We start from the raw sequence: 14,309 nt of genomic DNA on the forward strand, positions 1-14,309 counted from the left end.
TACCAGAAACCAAAATGCAAACATTAATAAATAGGGAACTAAAACAAGCTCATGTATGGAGCAGGGAAATCAGGTGGAAGAGAGTACTCAAGAATTCTATACTGTGCTTCTAGTGTGCTTCTAGTGTGAGCATTTTGACAACACGCTAAGGTGCTAAAGATGCTAGAGGTTGGAAGCCCTCCGTTCTGAGACACTAATTCTCCCCCACTTTACCTGGAGCTTTTGCTCATCTATGCCATGCTTTTCCAGAAAGCACGGGGGACTTGTGTGCACTCACTTGGCAATTTGCAGCATGTAGCAGCTCCTGCAGGCTCTCACATTACGCTCCTGCTGGCCCTTGCTCACATACTGTCTGAGCAGTATTTCTCTCCTAGTGACAAGCTTCCCAAGGGTGCCAATGCTTCCATTTTTCAATTACTTTTCAAAACCCTTTATCATCAACCTTACCAGAAAGTCAAAATTTTCACCTTAATACTAGACTTGACTCTCCCCAGATTAGTTTTGGCAATTTTCCTCTCCACTATTTGTTTATGGATGTATTTGCACTTACCTTTAGCCTAAAGTCCCATGATACTATTGAGCCCTACAATAAATATTTACTGCTGAAGAGACTATGAGATGCTCTATAACCTAGAACTTAAAGGTTGTGAAGCCACAATCCGGACAATGCTCTATTGAACTAAATTTGGTCATTGACAAATAATCCAGTGATAATAACAAATATCTCCATAATGTTTTATATTTTATGAAACACTTTTAGCATGCCCATTATGTCATCTGACCCATGCAACTAACTAAAATATTAGAGCAGAGGGGAGCCTGGGTGGCTTAGTCGGTTGAGCATCTGACGTCAGCTCAGGTCATAATCTCACAATCTGTGGGGTTAAGCCTTGCATCAGGCTCTGCTCTAACAGCTCAGAGCCTGGAGCCTCCTTCTGATTCTGTGTCTCCCTCTCTATCTGCCTCTCCACCACTCATTCTATGTCTTTCTCTCAAAAGTGAATACATATTAAAAAATTAAAAATAAATTAAAATAAATTAAAAAAATAGTAGAGCAGAAATTCTTGTTGCTCCCTATTTACAGATGAGGAAATTGAGGCTCTGGGTGATCACATGACTTGCTCAAGAAGAACAAGTTTTAACTGTCAGAGTAGTGACTCAGAACCAGGACTTATGACTCCTAGTCAAATATTCATTCCACCATTCTATGATGCTGGCCTTTTCCTGCCTTGAGCCCACATTAGAATTAAAGTCTCAAATGAAAGGGCACTAACCATTTTCTGGCATAACTGAGCAGCTGAATGTCACAGCTGATGCTTTTGGTCTTGCATCTTTATAGTTGTTTCATGACTGCCTGGTCTTTATATTTCCTAATGCTTTTTGTATACAGCAAATGTCAGAGACAGTGGTTGGTCATTGTCATCTCACTCTTAATGATTTGATGGAGAATGTACAAGTGGCCTGTGTATACCTCCATTCAGAGGTCAGCTTGAAGCAGGGAGTCACTATAAAGATAAGCATGTAGCCATTTTATTCATTCAGCTTAGTAAGGATGCTACTTTATCATTTACCCATTCTTCCTTGGAGCTGATAAGGAAATGGATAAGTCTTCTGACTGCTAATCATCATGACAGAGGAAGGTAGTGTCTCTTTTGCCAGGAATAAGAGCTATAGTTATGCTTGAGGGAACGAGGACAAACTACCTACCCAAGAAGCTCCCATCAGGTCCCTGGGACCATCTCCTTTTATGTTTATTTAAGCTAAGAATGATGTTGGACCACCCTCTGAGAAGGCCAAGGTGAAGATGCTTTATTTTACACCAAACTTGCACACTCAGAGCTCATATTCCAGCTTCTTCCAGTGCAAAATAAAATGGATATATTGGGAATAATTGGAACAGCCCCCTGCACAACTCCTCCTCACTGTCATGCGTGTCCTTCTTTCCTCCAAAGCAACTTCCCTCCATACCAGAGGGATAAAACAACATCATGCTTTTTTGAATATAAAGATTGATTTTTCAATGTTTAAAAAACCTCCCATATGACAACAATTATTATTTCACTATCTGTTAAACAAGAAAATACAGGATTTTTTTTTAAAAAGGCTTTGCTGAAATCAATGTTTGAGAAGAAATCTTTGGGGGTTTTTTTGTTTGTTTGTTTCTTGTGGGTTCTTTATTTTATTTTATACATAGAATAGAAGAGGTGCAGAGAGAGAGAGAGAGAGAGAGAGATTGAGAGAGAGAGAGATTGAGAGAGAGAGAGCTAGAGAGAGAGAATCTTAAGCAGACTTCACACTCAGCACGGAGTCCAACACTGAGCTCAGTCCCACAACCCTGACATCATGACCTGAGCCCAAATCAAGAGTCTGATGCTCAATCAGCTGAGCCACCCAGGTGCCCAGAAAACTTTGTTTTTTATTTACCATGGTATTATCAACACCCTTTGGAGAAAAAAAAAAAAGTAGTATGTGTATGCAAGACATATTTATGTTTCATCTGCATGTGGACTCAGGACCATTCTCCTAGGCACACATTCTCCTACCCACACATCCTTCTACAAGTGATACAGAACTTTTGCCTCCCAGGCCATCCTATCATCTGAAGTCTCTATAGCTCAGTTTTTCCTTCACACACAAACAGCAAGGGGCATCTGCCCAGTACAAATTCATTCACCCCGTCAGCAAATATTTCCTGAACACCTCCTCTCCCAGTGCCATGCAAGACCCACGTTTGTGTGATTCCTGAGGAGGACTTCCCCACCCATTAGTGTCCAAAATGGCACTAGTCAGAGCTGCATTCCTTTCCTCTAAAGCTTGGATTTCTCAACATTCAAATTTCCTTTGAGAAATCTAAGAGAAAGATGAGACTTCTAAGTTGTCCATTGCTTCTCAGTACTCACCACACAGAAAAATCACCTGGGGGACTTTCAGAAAACGGCCAATCCCTGAGTCCCACCCCAGGCCTATTAGAGTACATTAAGGGGGGAGACCCAAACACTGTTTTTTGGTTTTCTTATTTATTTATTTATTTATTTATTTATTTATTTTTAAGTTTTCAGATGATCTAATATGTTACCAGGTAGAAACTATTGGCTTCTCAATGTTTCTAAAGGAGAAGAAAAGGAAGGAGACTTATGTGGGGAAATACCTCTGCATGTACCCAGGCCTGGAGTTTAGATGAGTAGAGCAGGGTGGGGAAGGAAGGCAATCTCCTTGAACCTCCTAACTCTGCCTTCGTCCTGTGCTGACCCCTCTCGAATACTGCACATGTTACTGAGGATGTTCTCATCCAAAACATTTTTCCATTGGCTATACTCCTTTTCCTCACTGATTCAACCCACACTAGTATTTATTGAGTGCCAGGTACCAAGCACTGGTTCTGACCTTCTAGAATTTACATTCGAACTGTGGAGAAAGACAATAAAACAATCAATTTAGCATCTTCTGGTTCTCCTCTCTTCTTCTCTCCTATTTCCTGTTATCTGCCAGGTCTTGGTACTACTCTCCGGCTCTATTACTGATAGTTCATGGCCATTGACTCTCATAGTGGGTTCTTCTCTATGTCATCATGCACTTTATCATGTGAGATTTTTAAAAAGAGTATTTATAATTACACTTTACAGATCTATGTTTGAGATGACTAACTTTTATCCCACCCTTAGAAAATTAAGGGTATTGGTTTCAAAATGTTTCTGTCTCCAGAAATGTGAAACAGCAGGAATTTAAGTCCGAGGGGACCCAAATCCAAATTCTGACTCTACCTATTAGCTGTGTGATCTCTAACCTCCTTAGATCTCAATGCTCTCATTTGTTAACTGAGAATAATAACATGAAAATCAAAGTTTTAAATGAGAAATACACAACGTATACAACCAACAGGGGCTGGGGCACCTGGGTGGCTTAGTCTGTTAAGTGTCCAACCTCAGCTCAGGTCATGATTCAGCGTTTCGTGAGTTCAAGCCCTGTATCAGGCCATCCTGCTGTTAGCACAGAACCCACTTTTGATCCTCTGTGTCCTTGCTGTCTGTCTCTCACAAACATGGGCACACACACACTCTCTCTTTCTTCAAAAATTAAAATTAAAACAAACAAACAAACAACAATGAACAAGGATCCACAATGAGCACACACATAAGACAAAGAATGAGCTGGCCCTGGGAGGAAGACCACCCTCCTCCGGCACTTCTATCTCCACCATCAAAGGTGAAGACAGATCTCCAGAAACCCCTTCCTCTTCACCACCACACACACGCTTTCGCCGCCAGCGACTTGACAACCATGTTCTCATTGAGTCAGCCACCACAACACCTCCCAGATTCCCCCGCCTCTCCACACACTAATCCCCTTCAAGCTCCCTGCATACTTTATTCTGTTACCTTCTCCCCTCTTTTCACCAGTCCTGAAACCCATCCACTGTGCCTTCTGAAATTCATGACCATTATTTGCAAAAACAAAACAAAAAAACAACCCTTCTCTTGGTTATCAATAGATTTGCTGCATACAAATAACTCTAAACATTAGTGGCTTTCAAAAAAATCATTTCTTGGGGCGCCTGGGTGGCTCAGTCAGTTGAGCATCCAGCTTCGGCTCAGGTCATGATCTCGCGGTTCGTGGGTTTGAGCCCCACATCTGGCTCTGTGCTGACAGCTAGCTCAGAGCCTGGAGCCTGCTTCCGGTTCTGTGTCTCCCTCTCTCTGACCCTCCCCTGCTCGCATGGTCTCTCTCTGTCTCTAAAAAATAAAAAAAATTTTTTAAATCATTTCTTATATAGCATTAGTCTTGCCTTATTAGACATTAGATAATATCTTGACTAGCCAGTTTTAGTTTGGAGTCCCTCGTGAGGCTGCAGTCAGTGATCTCTTCCGATGTTGTTCACTCGTGTGCTGGCAAGTTGGCGCTAGATGTTGGAAAGAGGGTTCTCTTCTCCACAAGAATCTCTGCACAGGACTGCTTGGCTGTTTTCATGGCTGGTGGCTGGATTCACCAAGAGCCAGTGGTCTAAGAGAGCAACACAGAAGCTGCAATGCCTTCTATGACCTTGCCTCCAAAAGTACATGTCATCATTTCTGCAGTATTCTATTGGTCACATTGCTCATCCTGATTCAATAAGGCAGAGGACTTTTTAAAAAGACTTATATGCCAGAAGGTGAGAATCAAGGGGTATCATCTTGGGGGCTGGCTGCCATACCTTATTTTCATGAACAATTCTCTGAATGCTCTCTACTCTTCATTCTCACCAAAATCTGACTTGTTCCTGAGAACATCCCATCAGCCTCCCACTTAAAGACTGCTTTTCCTGTTGTAGACCTCAGTTCTTTGAGCCTACAGATAGGTGGGTATCATTTTTGCTCCTCATATCTTTCAGATACTTCTCTTTCCCTCTTCCTTAAAAATGCCAGCTTAGATTTCACATCATCATGTATCACACTCCAGTGATGCCTCTACCATCCTCCACATTCCTCTAAATTCTAGTTCCTGGCTCATAATCATGCTCTTTAATACAGCTCTTATCTTAATTCCTGAAGCTATGGACACACAAGCAGATGATCACACCCATATCCTCAATTCCTTAAACTTCTTCATCCCAACCATTCTACTATGGACTTAAATTCCATGGTTATAGCCCTAGAGCACATCATTAACAATAAATGCAACTCTTTTTAATGTTAAATTTATGTACCCTCTGACCACCACCTCCAATCCATCCAGCGCACTTCTATGATTTTATGCCCTAATCAGATTTAAAACTCATTGGGACCATCAATCTATTTATCTACCATGATTCCACTATCCCTCACCCCTTAATTTTATCATCCCCACTATAAATCAAGCTTAAATTCAATAACTAATCTTTATCATTATTTCTTCATATATACCCTTGACTCCTTCGCCTCTCTTAAGAGTTATCATACTTACTTGAAAGACCAGAGTCTTGGTTAAAATCCAACTTTCTTCCCTATGCCCAGTCTCCACCAAACAACTGAATGTGACTGGAGAAAACAGAGTCATGCTGAATGGTCTCATTTTAAACTTATGAACCCATTCTTAAATATGCTCTTAATACTCCTTTTTTTTGTTGTTTTTAATTTATTTTGAGAGAGAGCGAACGTGCATACAAGAAGGGGATGGGCAGAGAAAGAGGGAGAAAGAAAATTTCAAGCAGCCTCCACACTGTCAGCACAGAGCCCAACGTGGGGCTTTGATCCCATGAACCATGAGATCATGACCTGAGATGAAATCAAGAGTAGGACACTTAACTGACTGAGCCATGCAGGCACGCTTGCTCTTAATGCTTTTAATGCTGTCATAGCTTAATTTATCTGTGTTGACAGCACAGAGCCTGCCTAGAATTCTCTCTTCCCTTTCTCTGCCCACAACCCCTTCTTATACTTTTAAAAAACATTTTAGTGAGCTCTTTGCCTCCCGACTCTACTGAAACCACCCTTAACAGTGAACAATATCTGCCATGTTGCCAAATCCAGGAGCCAGAGACTTGCCCCATCAGCAGCATTCAGCACAGTGAAGCATTCCCTCCTTGACACACTTGCTTCACCTGGCTTCCAGGACACCACATTCTCCTGTTTTCCTCCTGTATCACGGGCTTCTTCGTCGTAATGTCCTTTATTGGCCCTTTATCTTTCTGATCCTTTAATGTTGCAGTGACCCAGGGCTCAGTCTTTAGTCCTGTTCTCTTCTCTAACTATACTGACTCTCTTGGTGATCACAGCAGTATCATAGATCTACATACCACTAATATGCTACTGACCTCCAAATGTGTATCTCTAACTCCAGCTCCAGATTTGTTTGTAAAAATAAACATCTTGACACAACATGCCCCAATCTGAATTCCTGCTCTTCTACCCTCAGCCTTCTCTCTCAGTTAGTAGCTCTCCCAATTTCCCATTCAACAGATAGAAATCCCTGACATTCTCTTTGACTTTTCTCTTTCTTTTACAGCCCACATTAAATCCAACCACAGATCTTGCTGGCTGTACTTTCAAAATATATTTATAATCTGAATGCTTGTTACCACTTTTTCTGCTGCCACCTGGTCCAAGCATCATCTCTCACATGGCTACTGCAATAACCTCTTAACAGTTCTCCCACTGCCCCCCATCCTTTTACAAGTTACTCTTAGCATGGTAGCAAGGTGGTATTTTTAAAATATTCTGATATCACTCTTCTGCTCAAAATCCCCAATTATCTCCCTATTGGCACATAGTAGAAGACAATGACTCTCTAGACCTTCTAGGACTGACAATCTATATCACTCACCTCTCTGACTTCATCTCCAACTACTCACCCCCTTAATCACTGCACTCCAGCCACACCAGTCCATCCCTGTTCCTAGAATATAAACCCGACAACCTCCCACCTGACCACCTATAATTGAGTTCTTCTCTTGTGTAGATGTTACTGCCAGCTTGGTTAATTCCCCCAACTTTTGCATGTCTTTGCTTACATGTTATATAACAGATGCTTACCTTCACCACCTTATTTATTACTGCAGCAACACAACTGCACACACACACACGCACACACACATCCTGCCAACCCTTACTTACCCTGTTCCAGTACTTTCTATTTTCTATGTCATTTATCATATTCTAAGGTTTTTGATAATTCATTTATCTTTTTATTGCCTATTCACTATCTTCCCCTTCTCCCTACCTCCCCCTCCTATAATACAAAATTAAAGTTCTTTGAGGGTGGGGATCTTTGCAACATTTACTGATCTATCCCAAACTTAGCACTTCATGTAACATACTCAATAAATCAACAAACAATATCCTCCTGGAATTTACAACCTAGAGATTATAGGTATCATTTCTATAGCTAATTAGCAGAAGAGCTAAAATTTAAACTCAGACACTATGAATATAAGTTGAAAGAAATAATACTCTCTCAAACTCTTGAAACATCAATACTATTTAAGTTTTGACCACTAAATAAGAATACATATATTCTTTTAATTAACTAGGGTATTAGGACAGATAAAGATTTTTCTTTCTTCTTTGCTGAATTAATTGTGAATTTTCAATATATTTCACACCTCCAAAACTTCTGTCCTATGGCTTAGCATCATTGTGTTCTTAGCTTTCCTGATTTTCTCTTTATTACCATTAGCAACATTAGCAGATGATTTTCTTTTATAGCCCATTTTACACAAATAAACTAAGTTTTTATCACTTTAGGGGAGTTTGTGTGCATGCTAATGAGTATAGAATGACACTGCCAAGTGAAAGCTCAGAGTCTGTGCTGGGCCCCTCCTTCCTCTGTGAGTCATTCCAGCACATTAGTGTTGCAAAGCCTGCAACCAAACTTCATTCCTCAGCAAAACTGCAAATCACTACATGTTAAGTTGCTTGAAAATAGTCAAAAGCACAAATGTTTAAACCTTAAATCCCTGTCCTATAATTGGATTCAATCATTACAACCGACACCATGAAGTAGGGGTAGGACACAGATGAAAAAGGAAAAAGGATGGAAATCCAAATAGGTAGGAGCTCAGTATTTCCAGCTAGAACTTCTGCTTTGGGCAGCCCTTTAAGTCTTCCAGGTGGTGGCAGCAGGAAGGTAGCTAATGCAGCAATGAACTGTCAAAGTAAAAATGTCTTAATGTTACAGCTATGACTCTTAAAATATAAAGTGTGTCAAAATTTACATAATCCATTAGTGAGGAAATTAGCAGAATGATAAAGCAGGTTCAAAGAATATTTATTTAGGGGCGCCTGGGTGGCTCTCTCTCGGACCCTCCCCTGCTCGCGCTGTCTCTGTCTCTCAAAAATAAATTTTTAAAAATCATTAAAAATTTTTTTAATTAAAAAAAAAGAATATTTATTTAGAGGAGCGCCTGGATGGCTCAGTCAGTTAAGCTTCGGACTTCGTCTCAGGTCATGATCTCACAGTTCATGGGTTGGAGCCCGTGGGGTGGAGCCCCGGGTCTGGCCCTGTGCTATCAGTGCTGGAGCCAGGAACCTGCTTCAGATCCTCGGTTTCCCTCTGTCTCTGCTTCTCCCCCTGCTTGCTTTCTCCATCTCTCTCTTAAAAAGTAAATAAACTTAAAAAAACAAAGAATATTTAGATAACTGAGCAGGTATAGAAACTGAAGAAAGTATATTGGAATAAGATTACTGGGTTAGATACAAAACTGGTGGATATTCTACAAAGCAATAAAAATGTAACCTGAGGGGTTATACTTTCTAGTAGACAGAAATCATTTGCATCTCTACCAGATAAAACTCTCTGCATGGACATGACTTGACAGAATTCAGACCCTAACTAATAGCAGGCAGTATGCCAAACAAAAGGATATTCCCCCAAAGAATTAAGTAATCCTTGAATGGGCCTGATGACACTGCAAGACACACAGCCACTCCTTTGTCTTATTTCTAAGTTTTTTGGTATAAATTATTTTTATTTTTTTTAATGTTTTTTATTTATTTTCGAGAGACAGGGAGAGATAGCAGAGCAGGGGAGGGTCAGAAAGAGAGGGAGATACAGAATCTGAAGCAGGCTCCAGGCTCTGAGCTAGCTGCCAGCACAGAGCCCGACGCAGGGCTCGAACCCATGAACCATGAGATCATGACCTGAGCTGCCAGACGCTTAACGGACTGAGCCACCCAGGTGCCTCTGGTATAAATTTTTTTAACAAAACTGAAGTATAAGAGCCTTCTCTTAGCCACCCTTAGAGAAAGATTCTATTCCATTACAATAAAAATGTGTCTGCTCTGCTTTGAAAACCAAACAAGCAACAACAAAAACAACAACAACAACAAAAACATTCCAGTTCCAAACTCTGAAAAGATTCCTTCAGACTACAGCCTATTTTGGTAATAAAGTATTTTCCTTGAACAATGTATTTCTCCTATAAACAAGATCATAATGAAAGAATGAATGAGTCCCATATTTCAGTTTGATTTATATAGTCTCTGTATCCAAAGAATTCATCAACAGCATTTTAAAAATGGAAAGCACCTTAGCGAAGAGTCTTAGAGTCAAATAATGTCAGAAAGGTTAAGCAATTTGCCTGAGGTCACTCTGTGACTCTGAAACTGAGTTCACAAGAAACTTAAAGTTACACAGAAAAACATGTGGGGCTCTAACAGGTGAATTTCTAACTTCCTGTGGTTGGTGTTTTGATAATTGTGCTCTCTGACCCTCAAATCACGCCGCTGTGGCAGAAAACAGGCTTTTTAGCAAGGATCTCATGTTTAAGGACAGTGAGAACTTTTTAATTTTTAATAATCTTCTCCAGTAAGACACACAGCAAAAGAAATAGGTTAATTCAGCTGCAGAATCAGAGAAGATGAAAGCTAAGACACAGCACCATTTCACTTTATTTCACTAGTCACTTTATTTCACTTTTTATAATTCAATCTTCTTTTCTAATTTTTTTCTTCCAAGTATTTTTTCTTTCAAAGAGAACTCTGCCTCACTGATGAACACTTTAATTTTAGAAAATAAGGCTGTATTATTAAAGTAATCAAGGTTTAGAAAAGATAGAGTATATTACAAAAGAAAAAAAACAAGGGAATTTGACTACTGAATAACCTTGATGGCAGATTAGAATGCATGCCATTTCTCATCTTCTTTTTAATTCTCCTTATCTACAAATTGAATTTTTGAATACAGGATGGGCTGACAGTATTGAGAGAATTTCGTTGCTTACTTTGAAGTATTTATTTATGTCAGTCATAGTAATTGTACTTGAGAAATAGTAGTCTCTCATCACAAATTTGTAGAATACAGATTTTTCCCCTATCAAAATTATTCACTTAAAATGAGAGATTTGGCATTGGGAGATAAAGCTCAATGAGTATTCAACATTGGTTGCTAATTGCCACTTTGATTCTGTAATCCCTAAAGTATCTTTGGACAATAGGTTTCATGCAATTTTAAGTTAATTCAAGTCTACATTAATTGAAAATTCATATGCATGCCACAGTGGAACTTTTGCATTGATGGAGACAAAGAAATCCGTCAGAAAAAGTAGAATAACCAAACTGGAATGTCAAAATTCTGAAAAGTTTAGGAAGAATTATAATATCAAGAAGAGACCTTCTCAGTTGCATTTCAAGCTTTAGCCCCATATTATCCTGTAATTATCTTAACTTCTAAGGGCGGGCTTGATACTTACCATCTAACCTGGCCAATTCAAAATATCTTTTTTATTGAAATACTCTAAGTATACTATTCAAAGTGACAGGATAGAAATCTTTTTTAAAAAAATTTTTTGAGAGAAAGAGAGTGCATGAGCACACGCAGGGGGTGGCAGAGGGAAAGAATCTTAAGCGCTGAGCTCGGACTTGGGGCTTACACGGGGCTCATGGGGCTCATGGGGCTCATGGGGCTAGATCTCACAACACTGTGAGATCATGACCTGAGCGGAAATCAAGAGTCTGAGGACATTTAACCGACTGACCCATCCAGACATCCTTGAAGGAAATCTTTTTAAATGGAAGCTGATGATTCTTTTTCGGCTTTCTCAAGGTTGTTAATAAGCATTCCTTTTTAAATTAAACGAGTATATCCAAATACGGAACAGATGTATCAATGAAATTTGGACAGCTTAAGCTGCCCAAATCAGTGTTTCTTAATAGTTTTCTTGGCACATTCAAACGATTTCACATTCTCCTATTTGGGCTAAATGTAAACTGAAAAGGAGAAGAATTACTGGTTTGACACAAGCGACCACCGGAGTGGGAGGTTTGGGGGAGCCAGTTCCATGCTATGACATGACAAATTGGAGCCTTAAAAGAGTGGAGATCTTTCTGGGTCAAGCAGAAGCCAGCCCCTGAAAGCTGGAGAAACATCCGTGTCCCCACTCTCCCAGAAAAGAAAAGTTTCTAATTGTTCTCAAAAATACAATGAAAAGACAATGACGCTGTCCTTTTTTTTCTTCTCCCAGCATCTGAATTAGATGTATGTGAAGGGGCCTGCCTCGGGGAAAGGGGGAGCTGAAACTCTCCAGAATCCTAAAATTGAGAAACTTTTTGTTTTGTTAAGTGAAAGTCACAAGTTCAAAAATGTCCTCTGGCCATTGAATCGTGTCTGTGTTTCAGTTGGCCCTTTTTTAAAAATACCTCCTTAAAGTCATTAGAAAATTATATTTTGAGCAATATGTACCATTTTAAAAATAAAATTCCATGCTGGAACTCAGATGCTAAGGCCACACTTTGACCTGTTTGGGTGAGTTAATAGAGGGGGACTGTAATCCGCTGCTACTGCTCAGATTCCTTGAATTCCGCATCAAGTGAGTATCACACAGATTAAAATGGGAGGGGCATGGACTTTAGCTATGATTTTTGTGCCCAGGGCATGAAAGATGCCAGCTAAATGCAACCTTACACGGTTTTGTTTGTCAACCAGCTTCACAGATGACAGGATAGAAAGGGGGGGAAAGTTGTTTTGTTAGATAAAGAAAAAAGCCTCAAACTAAAAATGTCAGATACTCTAACCAAAGGAGACATTCTAAAGCCAGTGGTGACATCCTTGCCTTCCACCTTACCACCAACTAACATCATATACTTTTAATGGAATTACATTAAAGTATGTTCATGTAATTCTAAGAGATAATGCTATCTCAAGAGATAATACTATTTCCCAAGGTATACATGCCCTTAGGGATCTTAGATTATAACATATGTGCATTACATATATAAACAAGGTAAAAAACAAAAAAAGTTGTGCTTAATGACAATATTGAACAAATACACTGGGAACATGGCATGCCATAAAGTTATCATTTATCCTGAAAACAAAAGTAATCTGGGAATAAAGACTTTGAAAAAGTAGGAGAAATAAATTCACCATCTTGTAGACAATCAGCGTGAAACTAGAAATTGAATTTACTAACATGTTCTATGCCATTAGTAATAAGTTTCAGAAGTCCCTAGGTTTTCTTATGCTATGTTCAGTCTTCTTGTTGTTTTCAGCTGTTCAGCTGTTGTTTTAATAAATGGAAACATTTTATATGTTAAAAGAAATGATGTATTAGTGACTATAACCTACTACCACATTATTAGTAGCATATATTCAAGACATAAAATAAATCAGTTAAAATATGTTTAAGTTACGCAAATCCTAGCTTTTAAAAAAATGAGCCACATCATAGAAGGCACCTAATCATGGAAACACCTAACCAAATAGGACCATGTAGAAAGTGGTAAGTAGCCTGAGCCAGGCAGCCAGATCTCATTTTCCCCTCAGCCTCTCAAGCTCTGTAGGTCTATGCTGCATTTTCTCTAGTAAGGACTGGTATTTTCCTTTTTGTAGTTCATATGTAGCAAGGTCAAGCTTGAATCTACTTGACTTTTTCTCTTTGTAAGCAGCACTTCTCCTGTAACCAAGGCAACTGCTATTGACTCTGATTACCTATTCCATATTGGAGAACAGTCCAAGATTATATCCACAGCCATAATGAATAACTTTGATAACTTTAGAGTTCCAGCTAATATAGACAATCTTGGAAAGAACTTTTCTAAATAAAGGGAGATATTTGCATTTTCCTTCTTTCAACTTTTTTAATTAAACAAACTTTTTGTTTTGGAATAATTTTAGATTTACAGTAAAGTAGAAAAGATAATACAGAGAGTATACCATTCATCTATCATTAACATCTTACATTACCATGATACATTTGTCAAAGCTAAACAAACAAAAACAAGAAGATAAAAACCCCACAGAATACAAAAACAAAACCAGAATATCTCTGGTACATTGTTATTAACTAATCTTTAGATTATTTGTATTTCCTAGATTTTTCTATTAATATTCTCTTCATGTCCCTGTAATTCAATTCAGGGCACTGTATTTCATTTACTTTTCATGTCTCTCAGGTCTCCTCTGATCTATGACAGTTACCCAGTATTTCTTGGGACAATTTCCCAACATTTGCCCACTTTTTCTACTGTAAGTTCTAATTCCCCCTTCCTCTAGTCTATTACTTGGAACTCAGTCATTATGTGTCACCCCCCCTACCCCCTGCCCTGTGAGGCAGGAAAGTTTCCATCATCTGAAGGGGAGAGTACCTATAAATACAAAGTGGGAATCTCTTGTAAGGAAAACCTGTCTCTCTGCCATTTATTCATTCATCCGTCCCTTCCTCCCTCCCTCCATCCATCATTTATTTTGTTGTTCACATGATTCCAGCTCTTTCAGGTTGGCTCCTGTGTTACTCTAACATGAGCCCATTCTTTCGTTTTTCTCTCCTAGGTTTTTAGAGCTCTTTTCTTTAAACTATATACTTATTCCCTTGGATATCTCATCTAGTTTCTCGGCTTTAAATAATACCAGTATGCTGATGT

Source organism: Suricata suricatta, chromosome 3, assembly GCF_006229205.1.
Source record: "Suricata suricatta isolate VVHF042 chromosome 3, meerkat_22Aug2017_6uvM2_HiC, whole genome shotgun sequence".
Classification (NCBI taxonomy): Eukaryota; Metazoa; Chordata; class Mammalia; order Carnivora; family Herpestidae; genus Suricata; species Suricata suricatta.